This window comes from Catharus ustulatus, chromosome 7 (genome assembly GCF_009819885.2).
Source record: "Catharus ustulatus isolate bCatUst1 chromosome 7, bCatUst1.pri.v2, whole genome shotgun sequence".
Classification (NCBI taxonomy): domain Eukaryota; kingdom Metazoa; phylum Chordata; class Aves; order Passeriformes; family Turdidae; genus Catharus; species Catharus ustulatus.
Genome location: NC_046227.1, coordinates 15,232,109 through 15,247,532, shown reverse-complemented (window position 1 = coordinate 15,247,532; position 15,424 = coordinate 15,232,109). Strand labels below are relative to the sequence as shown.

Sequence of the window (15,424 nt, the reverse complement as noted above, 5' to 3'; positions counted from 1 at the left end):
GGCCAATGAGTTTCATGCACACTGTTAAAATCTGCTCATTTGGACAAACACATCCTCCCCTTCTCACTTGGCTAGATCACTCCTCTTCTTCACAGCTGCCTACCAGCTCAGGCAGGATTTAAAGCTTTCTTTGATTTACTTTAAAAGGTGAAGATTTCATGTATGTTCTGGCATGAAGCAAACATAATAAAATTTCTATATGTTTGCCAATCCAACACACATTTTTGACTTGACTTTTGTAATTTAGGAAGGAATTAATCGCAGTTTGAAAGAAATTACAGTCTTTACTGAAAGTAATGATGCTATGAATTATCACTCAGATTCTCAGCAGGAGGTAATTATGTTTATGGCAATTTGAAAAATACAGCACTGCAGTTTTCTTTGTAAGTCAGCAGTGTTCCCTCAGGAGGCCATATCATATATATCACCTTCCAGTGCAAGGAGAGTCTTAAGTATAAAATATCAGAGACCAAAATTGGTTTCTGTACTTAATTATTACATTATCTCTTATGTTACATTTCAGCAAAAGTTCTGGCAGTTACAACTCATTAATAGTTTTCTGCAGAATCAAATGAATCAAAATGAAGAAAAATATTTCATTTCATGTTCTCCACCGAAATACTCTTTTGCCAATAAACCCCACATACTTCCTGGGCTCTGCTTTCAAATTTCACAGGTAAAACCAGTTCAAGGTAAAACATCCCTCAAAACTCTCCATTAACTAAATTTTTTTTCAAAACTTTGAAACAAAAATCCACAGTGTTTAATGTGGTGCAGGTCTGCCACTATCATGTCCCACATTTCCATAAAACAAATTTTTTTCTTGTCAAATGCAAGAGAGAAATTCAAGTGTCTTTTTCAAGTAATCAAAGAGAGAGAAAAATGAGGTCAAAAAGGACTGTGAGCTGGGCTTCTCTTGGCCTTAAATGTCAGTTAAGCATGAAGCATTTTAAAGGGAATGCGTGTTCATTTGCACTTGGCAGAATAAACCCTCTCCTAAGATGCTGGTGCTAACAAGTACCCAGCATCAATTTCTGCCTGCTGCTCTTAGCCCAGACCATTGCTGCCAAAAGAAGCTCTCCATTACCTTTGGATTTTACAAATGGCAGTTTCCTCCATAGCTTGCCCTGCAGAGCAAAGAATGTCATACAAAATGTCAACAAGGAAACTTGTGGTTTATAGTAAGCAGAGGAGTGAACAGGACTGCAAAAGCTTAGATGGGAATAGGAGCATTTGAAGAGGTTCAAATGAGGAATATCAATGCATAACCATCTCTTCATTCAGCCTTTGAACACTGCAAGAATTGTCACTGAGGTAGTGTAGGTGTGAAAGGCTGACTTGCAGTGACAAACATGAAAGTCTTGAACAGGGCAGGTCAAGTCCTTCACAAGAGGCACCAGCAGCTGACAGATTGACTTCCAGTGAACATCTCAGCCCCACACGCCTGTAGCCACCTGAGAAGGAGCTCTTTCTACCTTTCCAACATAATCATGTGAAGCTTTTTCTCAGAATTTTAATTTTCCCTTTTGTTATTTGCAGCTGGATTAACCATGAAAGGCCCAAAATTCAGTTGTATTTAATTCCAAGAAAACAGAAATAGACCTCCATATAAGCAGGTGAATAAAGTATGAGCATCCTAGTGGGAAAAACGGTGCTTTCCCTGGACTACTGAAGCACAGAGAATGGTTTGAGTTCTGGGCTGGTTTTCTGCCAGTCATGTTTAAAGCCAAGACTACCCACAGCTGGTTTTCCTCCTGCTCTTTAAAGAGAGTTCATTATCTCTTCTTCACATCTCCATGCCTCACTCCAAACCTTTAATTTAGAGGAGGATACAATAGACTGTTAAATTTTCCTACTTACTTTAGGATGATAAGGTTTGATGACTCCAGAAGCAGTAGGAAGAGTCCCAAAAGCTGAATGGGCAGAACCAGGCAGGTCTTTCTGGAAAAGAGATGAGCTCATGACAGAGTAGTTACATGGAGTGCCATTTCTATTATTACCTATTGTCCTCTATTCTTCTGTCCAGTTCATTTTCCTCCAGAGGCCCTGCACTAGTTTCTTACATCCATTTATTTGTCATATGCCTACGCTCTAGGTTTTCTGGGACAAGATCATCTTTTCTGTGTGCAAGCAATAATGAGGACAGTGAAGGCCCTGATTGCTGACTCAGACCACTTGAAATAAAAGTTCTGGTAAGAAATGCTGTGGGGGACACTGAGGAGTACTTCAGCCCATCACAGAAAAGCTGATGCTTCAGCCTCACACAGAAGTTTTGCTTTCCCAACACTGTACATTAGAAGAAAGAAAGCATGATAGGTGGTCATCTAAACTATTTACAAACATTTTCTTATGTTCTTTGTATTTAATGTAAGACAAATTTTTTGTCTATTAAGGTTGGTTTCTGTCAGTAGATTTGAAGTAGTGTCTTTTGACCTTGGAGGAGAGGCTGAAATGCTTTGCTACAGGCACACAGAGCCATCTTCCTACCTGAAGGTATTTTAGCTGCAATCATTTCCCATTCAGAGAAGTGCAGAGCTAGAGACTAATAACACTAGTTTCTGGTGGCCAGATATAACTACTTCTCTTAAAAGTTAAATTGCATGAAAAATATGCACCTGGGGTTTCAGAAAAGTAAAGTGCCAGGCAGAAGATATTTTCCATCAACTCCTCATGCCCAGCACAATTTTCACAGTATGTGTGACAGACACTGCTTTTTGCAAAGAGCTTGTGGCTTTTGGAAATCCTTTGGCATACAGCTGGGTAGGGATCACTGCTGAAACCCGTGGTTCTCACAGAAATATGTCAACTGCATTGGCCACCCTTCCAGGGTCAGGTATCCTAAGCCTTGCTGTTGGCATTTGAAGGATAGTTAGTAAGTCCTGTGTGCAAGACAACCTTTATGGTCAATGCAAAAGCTGTGCAACAAACTTCTTTTCTTTGAAAGACTGACACTCAAAAAGACTTCATTTAGTTTTAGATTTTATTCAGAACCATTCCATTTAATGGCTGATGATTTAAGTCTTCCATAGTGGATGAATCATAAATGCTGAAACCTAGCACAGTTTTAGTTTTACTGTTGTGATGGGCATCTGTACTGAGCAATGTATCCAAGTGACTATGCATCACAAATATGATTTCCCAAATTATGTTTCCCTATACATCAGAGAGGCCTGGGACTGAAGCTGAAAAATGTATTTGTGATAAACCCTTCTAGCAGCTGCAAAATGAGCAATGGGGACATCTTGGGGTCTTTATTAATTTAGAGGTAGCAGGAAAGTGAGAGTGAGTTTCTTAAAACTGTGCCCCAGCAGCTTTCCTGACACATTTCACAACATGAGCCAGACAGCTGTTCTCATCTTTCCTGCAGACAAAATAAAGATGACTTTTCATATCAGTGCAACTTATTTTTCAGTTAACAAGCTGTCCCTCTAAGTCAAGAGCTGCCCCCAAAGGTGACTGTCTGTAGATATCATTTCTGTGCTTCCAGATATCTGGCAGAAAAAGGAGCAGAGAGGCTGTAAGAAGTTGGTGGTCCTGCCAGACTGCTAGTCTGGGGAAATCTCTTCACACTTACTATTTACTCTTGAATTACTGGAAAAAAAATAGAGAATTTTTGATGGAAATGCTATTATATTATACATATCAAATAATATATAATATTATTTGATGGGAAGGCCACAAGCCCCCATTGTTATTTGAGCTGATGATACCATATAATCTTTCACACTGGGGGCTTGTGGGGAAAAAAACAGCAATATGCCACTCATCACTCTTGGTTTCTACTTTTTGCTGTAATGTATTTTTAACAGCTTTAATTATTGTTTGGCTCTTGTACTTGAAGTGTTCTCTATGAGTCAGGCTAAAACTTAATACACATTAAATAATAAAAGAGAAGCAGCCAATTAGTAAAAATGCATCCAAGTACTGTGCAATACAACCATCGAGCAGCTGATACAGGATGTTTGATGTAATTACTGGGGCTTAGATGTCAAATGATTGAACAAAGCGCAAATCAATGAACTGTGCTTTTACAGATTATTAAAATCATGAGTGGTGAGGGATCTCAAGGTATCAGTCAACACATTCTGCTGTAGTGAGTCATTTTTTGGCAAAAATTTGCTGAGGGATTGTGAAATCTCCTCTGTTTAGGTTTTAAGAACAAAGCCTTGACAATCTATGCCAATGCTTAGTCACTCGAACCATGAGAACTTCTTCCTAACATCTCATTTAAATCTTCCTGGAATTTAAGCTCATTGCCTCTTGCAGGTTGTTTTATTATTTTCTGCTGGGGCCTTTCACAGATTTGGCATAGAGCAGATGTTGCATGGGGCTGGTGAGGGCTGCACCCCTCCCTTACCCCATCCTGCGCAAATCCCTGCTCTTGCAGCCCCTGTCCCAGCAGCAGCAGGGCTCAATGGGGCTGCAGCCCCTCCAGGGGTGTAAAGATCCAGCTCAGCCCTAAGGGCAAACACATCTCTGCATTTCCAGTCTGCTATCTAAGCCAAGACAAGGCTCATTTACCTCTCCTTACTTGTTAGCAAAAATAGCTAACTCTTGCTTTAGCTAGAGCTTGGACACAGACTTCACTTGCATATTGTGAGAATATTAATATTTTATTTCTTCTTCACTATTTTTGTTTGAACTGTTTAAATAATATAATTATAAAAAACTCCACATAAGCAGGACTGATAATGTTATTCAACCTTGGGAAAACATTAAAATGAGATAAAAAGTCCCATACCAAGAATTTAAAGTTTAGGATATTGTCCCAACAGTAAAGAAATTACTGAGAGGTTGTGGGAGGAAGAAAGCTTTTTTGCTTGCTTTCTTTTCTAGCTTATAATCCTGATACTGAAGTAGTTGCTGACCTTTAATTGTGATATTACAGAGTGAAAATGAGAACATTCTGATAGGAAAATGTGTCATCATGTACAAATCATTAATGCTGGTGCCCTCAGATAATTAACTAGCTAGGAAATTTTCAGAGATTTAGAACAAAGAGAAACCCAACTATTTAATTTCACTGCTTCTCTGTGAAGTGTGAGTTACTACATGTTTTAAATGAATGTTCAGTTGACTGAGCAATCCCAAACTGGTAATTTGGTTGTGCCCTCAGCAGTAACTGTGGCAGGCTGAGTGCAGCCCCAGTGCTTCCACTGCGTGACAGACAGCAGGAGAGGAGCAGGGGAATGTGAACAGCAGGGTTGTCACAGCCTCCTGTGCTGTGCACACATCTCCCAGGCCACACCATACACCAGCAGACACCACGTGGCAACTAGAAGCTAAACTGAACTCCTCTGGTGATTTCAGAGCTGTTTCCATAAAGCAAAGGAAAGACAGTACATAAACACACAACATAAAACATCTAAAACCAGCACAAAGGAAACCTTTAGGGTGAAGGGAGACAGGGTAGAAATCTGGAGTACTCTGAAGGTCTGTGACAGTGATGACAGACTTCTCTCAGCAAATTATCAGCAAGGTGCAGGAGGAGCATGTTTGAGATATTAAACACAAGTACAAGCACTAAACCCTTTCATCAGTGAAAGGGCTTTCTCAGGGCTTGTACCTCGTGTCTCACTTTCATAGCCTCGCAGATCCAGCTTGGCAATAAAAGACATAAATGTGCCATCCTCAAACATCCTGCCCACAGCTCATGGGAGGCGCCTGTGGCTCCCTCCCTGGCCACCTTGGCAGGTTCCAGGTTCCTGGGGAGGGCTGCCCTGTGCAGAACCCTCCTTTACCCCCTTCTCCCTGCCTGCTGCACCGTGTTTAGAGGCAACCCCAAAATGGATCCTCTGAAAAGAGATTATTCCACAAATTCAAATTCACATGGCAAATCTGGAGCACAGGTATTTATTACCCTGATGCTTGTGCTCCTGGTTACTTCACTTGAACAATGGTGGAAGTCACTTGAATGGTATCCAAGGAGACCACTAAGGTACACTAATTAATCCTCTCCTGTTGCTGTTTGCAGCTCTTTTTAAGCAGGCAGTAACTGATCCCGTGGAGCTGCTTATGGCTCCTCCTTAAGGACTGCTTTGGACAGGTATATAACATTTATCAGAGCTGGGTTTGCCTCTTAAAGTGATGTTATTAAGCGTCTCCATTTCATTCCTAGCATATTATTTTCCACTTTTAGCTACCAGCTTCTAGCTCGCATTAGTTCCCCATGGATTTAATTTCCCTTTAGTTTCAGTCAGGTGGCTATCACCCATCCGTGATTCCATTTCTGGTGCGTTATTCCAGTTTTGCCACCAGATGTCATCCAAAGGCTCAGCAGCACCGTGCTCTCGCTCTGAAGGATTTGGGATCTCCTGGGGAATTTCGTGGGGACGTGTATGGGGGCTGTCATTAGCTGCCAATAAACTCACACAGTAGTAAGGGGCCACACTTCTGACTTCCCTGTGGAAATTGGGGAATTTCTTTGTTTAGCTAGACTTGGCATTTCAGAACAGAATGCAAACCACACGCTCCAGGTGTTTGCACCGTGGTGGGTGACACCAGCCTACCTTTGGTTTTGCTAGGAGTTATTCCAAAGTCTGCCTGGATTTACAGTCCTCATAAGCAAGCCTGGAGGAAGTCATTCTTCTTGTGTCGGCCTTAAAGGCTTTTTAACCAGCCAGTGGAACTCCCACTTACACAAGATCTACAGGATGAAAAAACAAATTGGAAAAGCATCAGATAGGTCACATTCATTCATTCCAAGGTTTCATTTAAAAAGTTTTTACTTTCTTTCTCTCTTCCTGGAAGATTGTGAAGTAATTTTTTCACCCAAGAAAATGTAGCTCTTAATTTTTGTTCTCTATCTCCCCCTCTCCAAATTTTCGCTTTTTCAACAAAAAATATTCAACACTGTTTCTACCTATCACCATACACCTGTCCATTTCTGTAGGCTATCACTTGGCCAGTTCTCCATTTCTATATTAATTTACTGTGTAGGGTATTTATTTTTCATCTGGACCAGAAGCTTGGATGAATTGGTGCTCCCCAGAGCTGTTAATTTGACACCTGATACAAAGGGATAAACTTGCCCTCACCTCACACAGGCAGTGTGGGACTTGCTCTCTGCTTGGGGGCAAAGCAAGCCCAGCCAGCAGGGCTTTCTTAGTTATCATCTACTTTTTTATCATCTACTGGCAATTCACAGAAAGAACATTGCAGTAAGGAAAAACAAGCACCCCTAAAGTCTTTAGTATCTTTCAGACAAGCTAATCAGCTCCAATGCACCAATAAATTATATATTTCCAAGTTTTTGTTATTGTCTTTCAACTCATACATTTTAATCAATTTATCATTCCTGCAAGGTCTAGTTTTTTGATTTTTCCCTTTTGAGGTGGCTTAGTTGGACTGGATGCTGTCCAACACCTTTTAACTCAGCTGGTTCCTGGCTGGGCCATTATATGATCCAAATTCCCTCTGGGATCTGAGGGGAGCAGCCCTAGGTCTTCATTTCCAGTTATTCTTATTCAAGGCAAATAGCAGTGTCTTGTTTTGATCAACCTCTATGAGGATGGAAAGAAAACTGATTAAAGAAGTCTAAGGAGAGTCTTGATCTAGAAATCCTCTACTTTCCACACCCTTGATGCCCAGAATTGGTAGAGGAAGGAAGCACACCAGGGAGGAAGGGGTCCCAGTCTGGGAAACTCTGGTCTGTGCCTTTGTCTTGTACGAGATGGCAGCTTACACAAAAATCAGTCTTCAGAGAATTCCATAAACTGAATTTACTGCTAAGTATAAACCCTAGATTTCACACAGGATGGGTTATTATTAATATCCCATCTATTTGACCTAGATTCTGTCGACTGTAAAGTGCCACATTTAAATTTAACTTCTGAAGGAAAAATAATTGAATTGAAAAATCAATCACTAGGCAATTTCACATTCAGTTCATTTAAGGTCAAGTTATTGCTGTCTCAGAGAATAAAAGTTTTCTTAATGGATCAAGTTCAGGAGTGATGTGAAATCAGGCATAATTACATACTGGCTAATGAACCTAAACTGGCATACAGCATACATATTGAGAGGTATATACCCATTTACACCCTCTTTGACTCACTTATTAGTTGGACAAGAAGATGAGGGCAGGAATTGCCACTGGGGCTTTGGAGGGTTCAAAAGGTCACAGCTGAGGCAGACAAGTATGGAATTGCTTCCTGCAAGAGCAGCCAGGACTTGGCAGGGGGAGCACAGGTGGCTCCCAAGGGTATTTCTGCTGATATGCAGAACTGCTGTGCTAGATGGGATCTGCTGTGGGGGACACACTTGCACTCCTTTGTAATCCATATGGCACCATTTCCACCACTGTGCACCTTCCTAGGGCTCTAGGGAAAGTCCCAGTCCAGGGTCAAATCCAACATCTTCCACTTGCTTCAGACTTCAGTCTTCTTCCATTGGCAGCTCTAAGTTACATATGGAACTTCTGTAGAAAATCTGTCATAATCCAGTTTGAAAGGTTCTTTATCTTACATCTAATTGGTTCTCCAGCTCAAGGTGCTTTGGGTTTCCACCTATTTTTTCAAGCTGCAATAATTTCATTCAGCAGAACATTTTCAACAGAATTTTGTAATACTATGAGGCATAAATATTTTCCAACTGCATCATGGTATATTCTCCGTTGTTAACAGATCTTGGCCCAGTGTAACTTGGTTCTAGATTAAGTAAATAATTCCAGATTTAAGACTTTGCATGTTTGGCTTTTGGGCTTTTTCTTTCCAATTTAGCTTATGGGCTCTAATTAAGTATAAAAGTATTTGCCTATAAAAAAGAAACACTAGTATTTCTGTTATATCATGATAAATATCAGTTCAGGTTGTATAAAATGTCTTTTGACAAGTAAGATTTTATCATATACTATATTTTTAAATGTCTCATTAGGTTCTGTGGAAAACAATTTTATTGACTTATAACAACAAACTCTGAAGCAATTAATTAGTTTCTCATCAGTCTGTTTTTAGGGAAACAATGTTGGTTCTCCTAATTAAATAATTCTTGCACATGCAGTATGCTTAAAGCTTAGCCTTAGTAGACTCAGTTTTACAAACATGCAGAATTTCTACAATTAAAGCTGTAGTGTTAAAGGGGAAAAAACCTATATGCAAGTTTAACTGCACTCAAAGTAACACAAGCTGGCCACAAGAAAATCCATCTACCTGCATTACTTTACTGTGAGATGCAGAATAAATCAAATATCCCTAGTGCAACTCAGAGTTACAATTTTATTCCTAGTTTTGCATTTCAAGGTAGCATGGAGCATCAGAATCACAGATTGTTAGTCCATATCTGCACATCAAGTCAGAATTTCTAATATACAGATTCTTGATTTTCTTTTCAACAGGCGTGACTATGACAGGAGCACAGGTGGTGAGACAGCTGCAGTGGGGTTGCAAGGATTCTGTTCACCAGAGACTTACAGATTTTAGGGGTGCAGTTCTTTCCAGTTCCCCTCTTTTCTGTTTCCTTCATTCCTGGATTAGTGAAGGAAAGGAAATGACATTTTTTTCCACTGTATTTTTCCTTCATCAGGAGATGAAGCAAAGGCCAGGTCAGAAGATGGGGCTGAGCTGTGTGTTTCAGTCACAAGGCTTCTTGTGGCAGCCAAGGCTGTACCTCCAGGAGAAGGCATTGGGCAGATCAATGACAGTATGGGAGGACTCTCTGAAAATCCAATTAATTACAAAACCAGATTCTACCTACTTAAAAAGGTCAAAGAGTTCTTCTAATTTAGCCATGTCTTAAGAATATTAAAAATTATTATCAGTGCATAAAAATACATCTAAAAAAAGGAAACCAAAAAAGGACGCATCGGCGAAGTTTGCATGCAACAGTAAGCTGTATTTTATCTTCCTTTTGTTTCCTTTTTTTTAATCAATCTGAAAGTTTCTTAGCAGACTGAAAATTTCTATTATAAACCTACACTTAGCTGTTCCAGGTGTGACAAGCTCTACTGAGCTTTTCTTAGGTCTGTTGTTGTCCTCCTGGTATGAAGTCTCTGTGGGAATAGCAGAAATGTTTGGCAGCAGCTCTCAATTCCTTACAATGCCTACAGAGAGATTTCTTTGGAGCTTCTCATTTACCCTCTATACTTCCAATCAGTGCCAAGAAAAAGCACATTTCTCCTGGGAAGCGGTGGTGTTAATTTTTTGGTTTCTTTATCCTCTAAAGGGACTCTAGTCAGTGTTGTTATTCCAAGGTTTAACTCTGAAAATTGAGTTTCAACACAGCAGAAAGATTTTGTTTGTTTACTTGTTTGAATTCTACTAAAAATAAGATCTGTCCCAGAAAATAAGGGAAAAAATGCCTCTATCAGCAGTATATGCAGACCAAATACCATGCCTTCTTAACAATACACAGAAATAAGAAAATCAGTCGAACTGCTCTACTGTACAATTCGATTTTTTCTCTTTACAATACCTGTCCATACTTCACAGAGATCACTTTTACACGGCTCCAGGTTGTCTGCCACGCCAAGGCAGCCCCGCCTGTGGACTGACTGCATCAGAGCCATGAGCTGCAGGATAAGTGCCAAAGATCAGAGAAGCAAAGCATTCAAGATTTCCAAAAGCTGTGGCCAGGACACTCAGCTGTTCGAGGAGAATGGCATCACTGTTCATCTTTACTGTTTCAAGGCAAAGAAAAGAACTGTGATGTGATCTCCAATTTACTTTCTCAGCTATTCCCTTTAATAACACATAATGGATGAGAAGCTGACTTCCCATCAGCACAGTCTGTTTCTCAGACTGCTTTGATTCAGTCCTGCTAGAACTGCCTGTCTCTTACTTTTTTCCAAAAATCCCTAGCTGGTTTTAAGGTCCTGGTGTTTCTTTTCATGAGCACTCAATATAAAAAAACTCCCTTTGTCTCCACTGCATGTGAAAGAAACACTCACAGAATCAAATTTTTCTTATTTTAAACGAAACTAGAAAGCAAGTAGCTGATGTGTTGGAACACATCATTGTGTGAACTGCGTGTTGAAAGCATGCAGCCAAGACTTGAGAGAGGGTGGGAACAATCACCACTGTCAGCCTTCCATATACCAACCAAAAAAGTCTGATGATTTCCATGTTATCTATCTGTCATGATAAGACAATTTCTTTGACAATGTGGTGAAATATATTCCTAAAATTAAAGAGGATGATTGTAATTTTTTTGTTCCTACCTTCTTAAAATAAACATTATTTGCTATCTGGAGTCCATCTCTGTAGACCTTACTCTCTGGAAACATCCAAGTGTATTTTGGAAGAATCAGTTAATTTAAGACGTGATCAAACTAGGAATAAGTTTTCCATGTGGCATGTCTCAAAGGATGCCTGGCTACATCAATACAAACTTTAAGTTCTTATAAAGTTCTGTCTTTGATATCAGTGTTCTATGTTCCAGAAGTAGGGAATTGAATGTCTGCTTTAGAATAAACACATGCATGTGAATAGAAAGAAATAACCATCACTATCCCAGTTTCTTCATTGCTTTCTGGTAATTCCTTGACTTGGAACATTTGCCATCTCTGGAGATGTTTATAGTAAATGTAAATGTGCCTTGTGGAAAATGAATAGAGTTTCTGAGCTTACTGCACATCAGAACTTTTTTCAAGTCACAGGATAAAATTTGGCAGTTTAAATTGTAGCCCTAGCAAAAGAAAATGAGAAAAGAAATTGAGTCTTTTAGCATGCAAATATATTTTGTAAAACACAGAAAAAGAGATGTTGGTAGAATGAGTTAGAGTGGTGAAGCTCCTGGCACTGAGGAATGGTCCACTTCATAAGATCTATCAAGCACCTGTAAAACAGTTCTTTACTTTAAGTCATCACTTAAAAGTTGTCTTTAAGTGACAGCTTAAGTGCATTTCAAATCACAACTTAATTCTTGCTCACTCACAATGTAAACAAAACCTGACAGTGAAAACCCACTCTTGTGAATGTGTTTTCCTCCTGAGATGCCTGTGAGTGCCCTGTGCCCCTCAGTAGCTCACGCATCACTGCAGTGCAGGGAGAGCTCCCTCTCCTCTTGCAGCCTCCCTTGCCCACTCTCACCTTGCTGCCTCCTCCCTGAACTGCTGGAGCATCATCCTAGCACACAGCAATGCAGATTTAAAGTGCCTCAAACTTTCCTTGAATTCCCTTGAAAAATAGATAAGAGCAATGGCAGGCAACACATATAAGGAGCTAAGTATTTTCAGAAGGAGACCAAAACTGTTTAATTCTTTTTTTCCCATGACAGAGGACTGCAGAGCAGGCCAGTTGTGATGATTTAGAAGGCACCAGAGTATTCCCAGCATTCAGTCCCAGGGAGGCATCAGCAAGTCATCATTTTGAAATTAACTTTTGCATTTGAAAATGTGGATGTAAATCTTATCACCCTCTACATTTAAACAATTCTTTGCTACCACTAATCAGTATCTCCCACACTAAATCATTTGCAGAAAGCAACCCCTGAAGCTGATTTATGAGCCTGTGCCCTGTCTGGCACCACTAAAGGCAAATGGGATAGAAAGTATCTGTGTTTGCATGATCTGCCACCTCATGTGTTCCAAAGATGGGTAGCAGAGAAGGGGGAGAACATAAGTGAAGTTTATTTAGCATCAGCAAGGAACTGGAGTCTGGGATTTATATATTTTTTTTCTGTCACAGGTAAAAAACATTTCCTAATGAAGTTCAGTGTGGTGTCAGACATTGTGTTCCTGTTCCCATCTCCCTTTCCTTGGGGGATGAATAATTCAGCAGCAAACACCCACCTGGGAAATCACAGGTAAACATCACACTGGATGGGGTTTTCTGCATGAACTCTGATTGCCTCTGCACTGGGGGAGGGAGACAGGAAGGCAAGATGCAGGAAAAACCTCTGGAAAGGAGGGAGGCACAGGCTTGAGACACTTTGGAGAATTAACTTTTCAAGATATGGAAAGGGACTGCTGTAGCCCTGGACTCACATGCAGCCAGACAACAGGAAACACATCTCCTGTCTCTGTTTCAAGTCAGGCATTCTGCAGGAAAGGAAGCAAAGCCCCAGCACAGAACGCACTGCAAGGCACAGGTGCACCCTCCATGGCCTGGCTACACTGCAAACAGTGCTGCTGTCTTGGGGGCTGCACTGTGCTCCAAACAGGAACATAACTCCCATTGGAATCATACAGGCAAGAAAGAGCAGGGGTGGAGCCAGTGCATTTGTTCTCACATAAAACAAACCCCCACTATTTCCTTTGCCCTGTTGGGCAAGGAGTAGACTCACACAATTCAACCCTGAGAGCCCCTGAGCAGCTCTGGTGAAGTCAAGCAATGAAGATCCATGTTCATTCAGCCTTTGCAGAAAACGTTGGAGAACATTTTAAAATTCAAATTGCATACGAAAACCTGATTTGGCACAGTTCAACGTGAAAATTAGTTTTGAATCAAGCCACCACTTCCCTTCCTGAGGACATAATATATCCTGAAAAGGAAGAGTTTGCATCACTGACCCTCTAAGGCAAGCATCATATCTGCCAGGAAATGTGCTTAGTATAGTCAAGGCTGACAGAGTTTAGACAGATAAAATAAGAGGAGTCACTGTTATGCTGTCCCCTGTTCTTAGGCTTTCTTATTTGCTAAAATGTGACATCACAAAATCTCATGACAGTTTTACTCTCCCTGCAGTGGTGGCAGAGGGGTAGGAGGTGGGTCTGGGCCTTTGCTGCCATAAGTGAACTTTAGGAAAGATATTGAAGGTGGACTTTTGGCAGCTTTATAGTTTAGGGAGTAGAACTTTGAAGTTCAAGGGCAGAATGGAAAAAATCCTAGCAGCAACTACTGGAAAATGAAAACAGAGTTCACTCAGGGGATGGAGAAGGGAGCTGACATCTTGACAAGCTATGAGAATTCATACCTAAGAGGCTGATAGAGGGCTGGAAAAAGAAGGGCATGGTTTGATGTGGTCAAGGAAGGAGCTAGAGTCATCAGAGGGAGAGGCAGGACAATACATCAATAGGTTCAGACATGGAATGGCACGAAACTGGACGGTAGAAAACTGATCCTTGAACAATGGGAATATGTTCCAACTCTCACATCTGGAGGAGGGAAAGTGTTTAAGTAGAGAAATAACTTGGGTGGATGGTTCTTGGGAGAAACATTAACCAAAAATGACATATTTTATGAGCAAGATACCTCCTGAAAAAAAAAAAAAATCCTGGGGAAACAAAATTGAAATATCCCTTGCTGGACAAGAGCTGGGTCTGGGTCTGGAGCTCTAGAGAGGGTGCTCATTGCCTGAAGCATCCTGAAAGCTGTAGCTGAAATTTAGTACTCTGACAGCACCAGCTGGCTGCTGAGCATGTTGGGCATTTAAGACTGCTGAAATTACATTGTATATCTAAAGTGCAAACTGCAGTTTTTGGAAAAGAAGGCTTTGTGCTGTGGCTGCTACTAGCCTATCAAAATAGCTCACAGTAGCTAACCTCTTCTAACAAATGTGTCTTCCAGCACCACTATAGTCAAATACTTTCACATAAGATGGATGTATTTGTTTTAGCAAAACTCACAAAGGCCCGAAACACATCACATTGCAATTACTGCAAGGTCCTTTTTCTGGTCTGAAAAATACAGCCCTTCCTCAGCCCTTCCAAAAACCTGTAGCAACATTGCAGCACAAATAATTTCCCCTCCCTGCCACTTTGACTGTCTCACCTTTCCAGGTCCATCCTCCTCCCAGTTCTCCTTCTTCAGCCTTCCGTTGCAGGCAAGATGTTTGTCTTCATTTTTTCAGGCATAGCAGGTGCCCACTGTGCTGTGAATCATCAGTCAGTATTTACTGCTGCAAAGTTTCCATCAGCTGTTAATTGCCCTGTAATACAATGATTACTTTTGATTTTCAGCAGATCTTGTTATCTTTTAGAATTATTGATTCATTTAAGATGCCAGGTCTTCTGGAGGTCACTTACACCAGCCTCCTACTCGTCCTACTCAAGGGTGGATAGTGCAATAACCTTCCTGTGCCTACTCCAGGCATTACCCATTGTTACTTCAAAACCTTTTTCCATAGGTACAGTCCGAGTATTCTTTCCTGCAGCTTCTGTCTGCCTTCTCTCATCCTCTCATGGTGCTTCTCTGAGAAACATCAATCTCTCTTCCCTGTGACCCTGAGTTAGGCACTTGAGAACAGCGGCCAGAATTGCTGCAGCCTTGTCTGGGCTCAACACACCCACCTCACTTTCTGAATATGATGTGCTCGTTTCTTGACCACCTTTTGGCCTTCCCCCAGACTTGTTCCCATCAGTCAGTCTCTCTCTCACACTGGAAGCCCCAGGCTGGACACCTTTGTCTGGGTGCAGCTATGCAGAGGGGCTCTGCACGTCCCTCAATTCAGCCCAGTTCTGCTGCCTCCGGGGCACACTGCAGAGTGCAGCTCCCTCTGTCCACCACAGATCTGGGTGTGCCCTGCCTGCCCAGGCCTCCTGCAGGGC

General features: G+C 41.1%; 1 long non-coding RNA gene across 1 annotated transcript; it reads right to left on the bottom strand.

The window, feature by feature from the left end:
- Positions 1-1,870: 1,870 nt before the first annotated feature.
- On the bottom strand, positions 1,871-14,832 carry LOC116998449. Its single transcript, XR_004418401.1, has 3 exons — positions 14,649-14,832; positions 6,510-6,646; positions 1,871-1,941 (listed from the first exon to the last, which is right to left on the bottom strand). It is a non-coding gene; the product is annotated as an uncharacterized LOC116998449 (long non-coding RNA).
- Positions 14,833-15,424: the final 592 nt, after the last annotated feature.